This window comes from Panthera leo, chromosome B1 (assembly GCF_018350215.1).
Source record: "Panthera leo isolate Ple1 chromosome B1, P.leo_Ple1_pat1.1, whole genome shotgun sequence".
Taxonomy (NCBI): domain Eukaryota; kingdom Metazoa; phylum Chordata; class Mammalia; order Carnivora; family Felidae; genus Panthera; species Panthera leo.
The window spans coordinates 156732703-156740585 of NC_056682.1; the positions used below are offsets into that span (position 1 = coordinate 156732703).

General features: G+C 35.1%; 1 pseudogene; it reads left to right on the top strand.

Moving 5' to 3' along the window:
* Nucleotides 1-6440: 6440 nt before the first annotated feature.
* Nucleotides 6441-6540, top strand: LOC122218789 (annotated as a pseudogene).
* Nucleotides 6541-7883: the final 1343 nt, after the last annotated feature.

A 7883-nucleotide genomic window follows, 5' to 3' on the forward strand; every position in this document is an offset into this window, starting at 1 on the left:
AGGTCTCAACTTCTGGTAAAAAATATTTTAAAGGAATTCATAATTCTAAATGAATAAATTTATATTCTGTGGTGGGATTGAATAAAAATGAGAAGGCTTATTATTTGCTGCATTTAAATTGAGAAAAACATAAATAGTCATAGAGAAAATGAATATGATAATTTTCTTATGAGAACATTTTTTGAAGAAAGGTAATTCGAATGGAGGCCAACAGTAAATGTCTATTAAATAATTGGATTGAAATATTTACACATTTAAATATAAAAAATATTATAATTAAGAATATCTTTGATTTCACAGAATATGCTCTGAGCTTACCAATATTCTTACAGCATCTATAGAGTATTTATAGTTAAAACTATTATTTTTTTTTTTAATGTTTGAGAGAGAGAGACAGACAGAGCATGAGTGGGGGAGGGGCAGAGAGAGAGGGAGACACATAATCCGGAGCAGGCTGCAGGCTCTGAGCTGTCAAAACAGAGACTGACGCAGGGCTCAAACCCATGAGCTGTGAGATCATGACCTGAGCCCAAGTCTGGCGCTTAACTGACTGAGCCACCAAGGCGCCCAGTTAAAACTATTATTGTCAGCAGAGAATACCTAATTAATGGTGTGTATAATATCACATTTAGTAACCATAAAATTCAACTTTAAATAGGATTGCAGGGAATTATATGAAAAAATATGACTATTTTGAAAAATATACGCTTCAGAGAAACAATATGGTATTAGTGACATAGTATTAGGGATAGACACAACTGACATTTAGTGGCTATGTACCATAATTATTATACCCCTTATATTATTTTTGATGATTGATTAGTTTGTGCATATGTTGTGTTTTAATGTATATATGCTATTTTAATATATTATAAAGAACTATTTCTTAAAATAATGTTTTAATAAATTATCAATTTCTTAGTTATTACATAACTCTTCCAAAAAGTATAACATTTTCATGAATTTTTAGCTTCCATTCACACTCATAAAAGTGCCTCTGTTGGGGTGCCTGTGTGGCTCAGTCAGTTAAGTGACCAACATTTGATTTTGGCCCAGGTTTGTTGGATCTCATGATCGAGCCCCACATCAGGCTCCACTGACAGTGCAGAGCTTCCTTGGGATTTTCTCTCTCCATCTCTCTCCCTCTGCCCCTTTCCCTCTGCACTCTCTCTCTCTCTCTCAAAATAAATAAATAAACATTAAAAAAAACCAGTGCCTCTGTTGAATGATAAAAAATCATAAAAAACTTATTTTATAGAGTATTAATTCACTTGCTACAAACATACAGTCCTAATAAGAAATCAGAGATGGATAAAGTGTTAGAGACATGATGTGAACAGAAGACAGGCGCATCCTGCCATGCAAGGCTTGTAAGCAAGTGCAAGATGGTCAAGGTGGCTATTTTGGAAGAGCACACGGAAGCCTGAACATTGAAAATGCTTTAGCTATGTGAACAAAAAGAGAAAATCTTTGGGGCAAAAAACAGAAAACAACTGCAAGCCCCAGAAATTGAAATCTTTCAAAGGCTGAAGGCGCTGGGTGCTGTGATTCAGGGAGAAGCCTGTGATAAAGTGGGAGAAGAGGGCAGTGAACAGAGATGCCTTGATCCAGTCCAGTTCCCTAGGAAACAGCCTCAATGACAGAGATTTTCATGTAGGAAATTTTTTCTAAGAAATGTTCTCAGTAACAACTGTAAGGGAGTGAGAAAAGCATAATTGAGCATACAGGGAATTTGAATGGGTGTGTATTGTGTGTATGTCATATATCATGGATCACATATATCAGAAATCATATATATCAGAAATGGGTTGCCTCATTAGGAGAGGAAAAAGTGGGAGCAGTACACACTGGCTTTTACGTGCTTTGGCTAAAAGCAAAACAAGTCACTTCTGCCCCAGCCCATTGACTAGAGTAGTAATTTGGCCCGACCTAATTGCATGGGACCTGAAAAATGTGTAAGAAATAGATGGGAATGTTTGGTGCGCTTGTGCCTTCCTTACAGGAGATTAAGAAGGCATTCTGTAAAATCACTATCTATCTACAACACCTACTGTAGCCTAATAAAGGTGTCAATAATATTTTTGTGTGTAACCACATATGAAATTAGCATTAAGCACACAACCACACGTGTAAGTAGAAACTCAATTACACATTTGTTAAATTGAATAAATCATGTCTATGTTGAGTTGAATAAATAACATTCCATGTATATCCATTTTGTATCAATTTTTTTATTTGTGATGTTATTTCAACACTGTACTCAGATTTCCTCCAAATGAGTCCTCCTTGCAATAAGTTTTGTTCCCCAAATCTTGAATTAATTGAAATGTCCACTTGAGTTTGTCCGCACCAAATTGTTAATAAATGTCTGAATAATTTTGTGGTGATAAATAGGTACGTACTGTTTCTGCATGATGATCATCTCTTCTTTTAGAAATATTACCCACATAATATCTATTCCTTTTTTATTGTACTCAACCTGAGTGAACTGCCATATTTATTTCAAATAGTATATTTAGAGACAGAAATACTACCAGCAGCTTTCTTTACGATTCTTTTGGCCTTACCCTGAGGTAAACTAGGGTCAAATTTCATCTATCACTTGACAATAGTAAAGCTTATACTAATCAATAGATTACAATGGCATCCAGCTCGTATATCTAAATAGCCACAGGTTCCTGAGCAAAGACCGGGAGATTATGTATCTATTCTGTAAAACAATGTATTTCCTGAAAGCTACATACCATCACATCATTTGCCTCCTTAAGTATAGGCACCACTAATTTTGGATGATAGATCAGAATATAATTTTCCTAAGTGAGGTGGGATAGGTGGGACTGGAAGGGATGATGAGGGAGATTTGGAAAATTGGAGTAAGAATCACAAAACTCTGGAATTAAAAAAAAATAGCCTTGGTTTCCCAGATCTAGAGAAGTTTTGCTATGACATGAATGAAGTAGGATGCTAGAGAGCTGCTCAAAGATATAATTGGAAGGAAATGATGGAAATTTCTTGGGAGATGGAAAAGTTTTAGATCTTACTTGGAGGGATGATTGCTTGGGTATATACATTTACAAAAACTCATCAGTTGTATGCATAAGATCTGTGCATTTCATCCTGTGTAATTTTTTCTCAATAACAGAATAATATTGTTTCTTTGGAAACTCCAAAAATTAAGCTATCATCAAAAATGTGAAAGATGCAGTGATAATGATTCCTACAGCGTTTCCATTTAATTCTCCAATAGGTTAAGTGTATGACTGAAGGTACTGAAGAATAATTATCAGAAGTAACGATTGTGTCAGAATGGGTATTTTCTACTAAAAAAAAATTATTCCAGTCCCTAGCACTTAGTACTCAGTTATTCCAAAGCAAAATAATCTAGTTCTTACCATCTGATATGTATCTATTCTTCTGGAAATGGATTTCTCTTCTTTTTTTTTTTTTAAATTAATGTTTATTTATTTATTTTTGAGAGAGACAGACAGAATGCGAGCGGGGTAGGGGCAGAGAGGGAGACACAGAACCTGAAGCAGGCTCCAGACTCTGAGCTGTCAGCACAGAGCCCAACATGGGACTCAAACTCACAAACCCCGAGATTATGACCTGAGCCAAGGTCGGTCACTTAACCGACTGAGGCACACAGGCACCCCTCTTCTTTTTTTTTCCCTCTGGTAACAATCAACTTCAGGAGTTTGCTTTCATCCAAAATATGTCTTGCATTGTCCAAAATTTATATATATAACTATATATATATAGTTCCACAATTCCACAATTTTCCACAATTGTGGAAAATTCCACAATTTTCATAATACTAATCTAATAAGAACTAGAAAGAAATGGACAGGTACTCTGAACATGTTGGTAGTCGCACACATGAAAGAGATGTTAAAAATAAATTATTTGAGGAGTACCTGGGTGGCTCAATTGGTTGAGCATCCGACTTCAGCTCAGGTCATGATCTTACAGCTTGTGGGTTCAAGCCCCGCATGGGTCTCTGTGTTGACAGCTCGGAGCCTGGAGCCTGCTTTAGATTCTGTGTCTTCCTCTCTCTCTGCCCTTAACCCACTCACATTCTGTCTGTCTGTCTCTCTCTCAAAAATAAATAAACATTAAAAAAATTAAAAAATAAATTATTTGAAATTACAAAAACCTGCTGCATCAATAAAATCCTATGTTACTCAATATTCTAGAGACATTTTTGCATATTCTCTCAAAATTAAACTGTGTATATCTTCTATACACTTTTACTAAGATACTATCTCTGATACCTTCTAATTCACTTGCCAGTTTTGGGTGAACCATGCAAGGGAATTCTATCTGTTACATGTGACAGTGCAAGTAAACCTTCCTATTGGCTCTTAAGGCTTTCAAGATTCAATTGTCATTGAGAATTTGGTAGTGGATGGAGATGCAATATGGACTCTGTAGAAAAGTGGAAAAACAAAATCATAGCATTGGTCCCTTGGTTTTGGAGGCAAAGCCGTGCTCCCTTTTTGCACAGTAACTCTCCTTTGAGCATATTACTCCTCTCAGCAATAGTAAACAAACGCATACATAAATAATTGTGCTTTGTCCAGTAGCTCTAGAGATTTTGTTTCATTGGAACAAATTAGGTCAGTCACATCTCTGAATTAAATGCAGGCTGGGAAATGAAATTATTTGATCAGCCATTTCTGAATCCCATATGCCCATGGAGCTTGGAGGCAAGTATAGATAACCTGTTGCAAATGGAAGTCAAATCAAACATGGGAGCAAATTAGTGTTAGCATTAGCTAAAAAAAAAAAAAAAAAAAAAAAAAAAAAAAGGCAAATCTGCGGCAGTTTTATATTTACCTATCATTGCACTTTTTCGAATTGGTAAGCCCCCAAATTTTATCTGGAGATGCAAAATTGTGTCTGAAGTTAGAGCATGTCCTTCTTATTAATTTAATATAATAAAGGTTAAAGGTAAACACTACCTCAGGCATTCACAATACTAAATAAAGAAAATTTCCACCCACTTTTTACCCTTTTCAAAACTCTACGTCATGCGATTACTTTTTATCCCCCCCCCCAAGAGAAGTAAGAAACATTGTCCGCATGTGCTCTTTGATTATTTCCTCATTTCTAGTCCCACCGATCTCTCTCCTCTGATGGAAGTGGTGTGGAACAGCAACAGGTGGTGTCCTCACTCTGGCAGATATTTCTGGGTAATTCTGTCTGATACCTCAACACCTTTTGTAATTCCAAGCAGATGACATTTCCTATTCATACAATAGGCATGGGATGTTAAGGACAACATATCTTTCATATTTTCTTTTCCTGACTTCTTGCTGTACGCATCTTTAATTCACATGACTTTTTAACTTCTGGATTACTTTGAATAGGTCATAGTAATATAGATGTAGGGAGTACAAAAAAAGCTAAATACATTTAATCAAAGCCTAAAGATTTAAAAATTCCATCACTTCATTGAAATTTACAGAGAACAAGCATAGCAATTATTTTGATTATAATTATAATTGTGTTAATTATAATAATCTGTACAAATTTTTCTAAAACCCAAAATCAAACCAAGAAATATCTTGTGGCTGATAAGATAGCTTTATTTTAACTTTAACTATTTCAAAGACATTCTCTTATACCCTTGTAGAGTATAATTTTTGTTTGTGAAAAAAAATAAGATTTCACTGTCTTTACACACACTATAGCATGATTGCTGTACATGGTCAATTTAACAGAATAAATTAAAATTGTTCTCTAGGGTATGATTCTTTTTTCAAGAGTTTAGGAGTACAGGATAAAAATAGAATGAAGGAAATCTCCCTACTTTCATGCATTTATACCTAGAGAATAGGTTACATTATATATGAAATCAGGCATATCCACAGACTGGGGTGGAAGCTAATAGGCAATAAGATGATAAGAAAAAGTTATTTTTAAATAACAGGAAGCTCTGTTGATACTGTGTAACATTTATTTTAAAGATGAAGAAACACTCTAGATTGATTTTAATAGCTGGGAGAAAGGCATAAGGAAAGGTTGCAGGAGATCAGCAGGAAGGAAATGACTGTTGATGAAGTTCATTCATTCTATTAGACTTAATCTTCCTTATTCCACTTCATTTTCTCAGGAACATTTTGAGGTTGCTGTTATTCAATATTTATTTCGTGAAAGCTAACACCGTGTTAAGTAACTTCCCCAAAGGCTTCAGAGTTAGAGTGGTCAGAATCATGAAACAAATGGTGAGTGCATTATTGTTTTCACAGCTAGCATCAAAGTTGCTCATGAGGGAGAATTTTCTTGTTAAGGAAAATGTTTTTATGACATCGGTTAGGGTGGAATACCAGGGCCTCTGGGAATAGGTGGAGGTAGGAGCTCAAATTGCAAAAGAAAAACAAACAAAAAAAAAAAATTAAATAACAACATGTTTCATTAAAAGAAATAAAATTGAGTGCACACTTTGGCAGTATATATACTAAAATAGAAGGATACAAAGAAGATTATTAGCATGGCCCCTGCATAAGGATGACACCCAAATTCATGTTCCATATTTTTTAAAAAGTGAATAAAAATTAATTCCTTCATTAAAATACATAAACAAACAAAGAAATAAAATAAAGTTGAGGGATCACTACTTTCATGTGCTCATGAAAGGAAAGACAAAAATAAAATAAAATAATAAAACAAAATAAAATAAAGTTGAAGGTTCACTACTTTGGTGTGCTCGTGAAAGGAAAGACAAAAAAGGAAAAACAAAAGAAAGACAGATTGAAAACAGAGAGTTTTAGTAAAACTAGGCTTTAGATGAGCTAAAAATTCAAAGAGAAGTCCAAGGATAAATGAAGAAACTTTGACAAACAAGAATTTTGAGTGCAAACGAGCATTGCCTCGTGTTCCTTAAATCTTCAGTCAAGACTGATAAAAACTTAGTCAAGAGAGTTTTGCTCGAGTTGTTGCAGTGGGTTGGTGAAATTTGAACATGGGTCTAGATGTCAAACCTGAAAAATGTGTGTGAAATAGACACACGTGTGAAAGAAGAAGCCTGGAGTTTGAGGTGACTCAGTTATTCATAGAATTTTTTTTCTTGTCAATTTACCTAAATCTCAGCTGGAAAATGTTATCTAACACCTCTCCTTTATTTGACTTGTGTTCTTTTTTTTTTTTAATGTTTTTAAATATTAATTAATTAATTAATTAATTAGTTTGAGAGAAAGGGAGAGGGCAAGCAGGGCAGAGGGGCAGTGGAAGAGAGGGAGAATCTTAAGCAGCCTCCACACTCAGTTCAGAGCCGAATGCAGGACTAGATGCCACAACCCTGGGATCATGACCTGAGCCGAAGTCAAGAGTCTGACGCTCAACTGTCTGAGCCGCCCAAGTACCCGTGACTTGTTTTTGTAGCTGAGCACTAAAGAAATAATTTATAGGAAAGCACAATTTAGGTAAATTTGGTCTGAAATGTTACTGAAAATTTTGGAAATTTAGAATGAATTGGTGAAAATACAAATAAATATATTTTTAAAAATTTTTAATGTTTATTTTTGAGAGAGACAGAGCATGAGTGGGGGAGGGACAGAGAGAGAGAGGGAGAGAGAGAGAGAGACAGAATCCAAAGCAGGCTTCAGGGTCTGAGATGTCATCACACTGTGACGCGTTGATTGAACCCACGAAATGCGAGATCGTGACCAGAGCTGAAGTCGGATGTTCAACCAGTTGAGCCACCCAGGTGCCCCTATTTTTTAAAGAAAGAAAATCAAGCAGTTCTGTTGCTTTAAAATACATATTTTAAATTAAAGTGTGTCTAAGTAGAGACTATGTCAGCTTGTTTCAATAAATATATAAAATAAATTTGTAATTAGGAGCATCTGCTTGGTTATAAACACACATATGTTGTAGCCCAT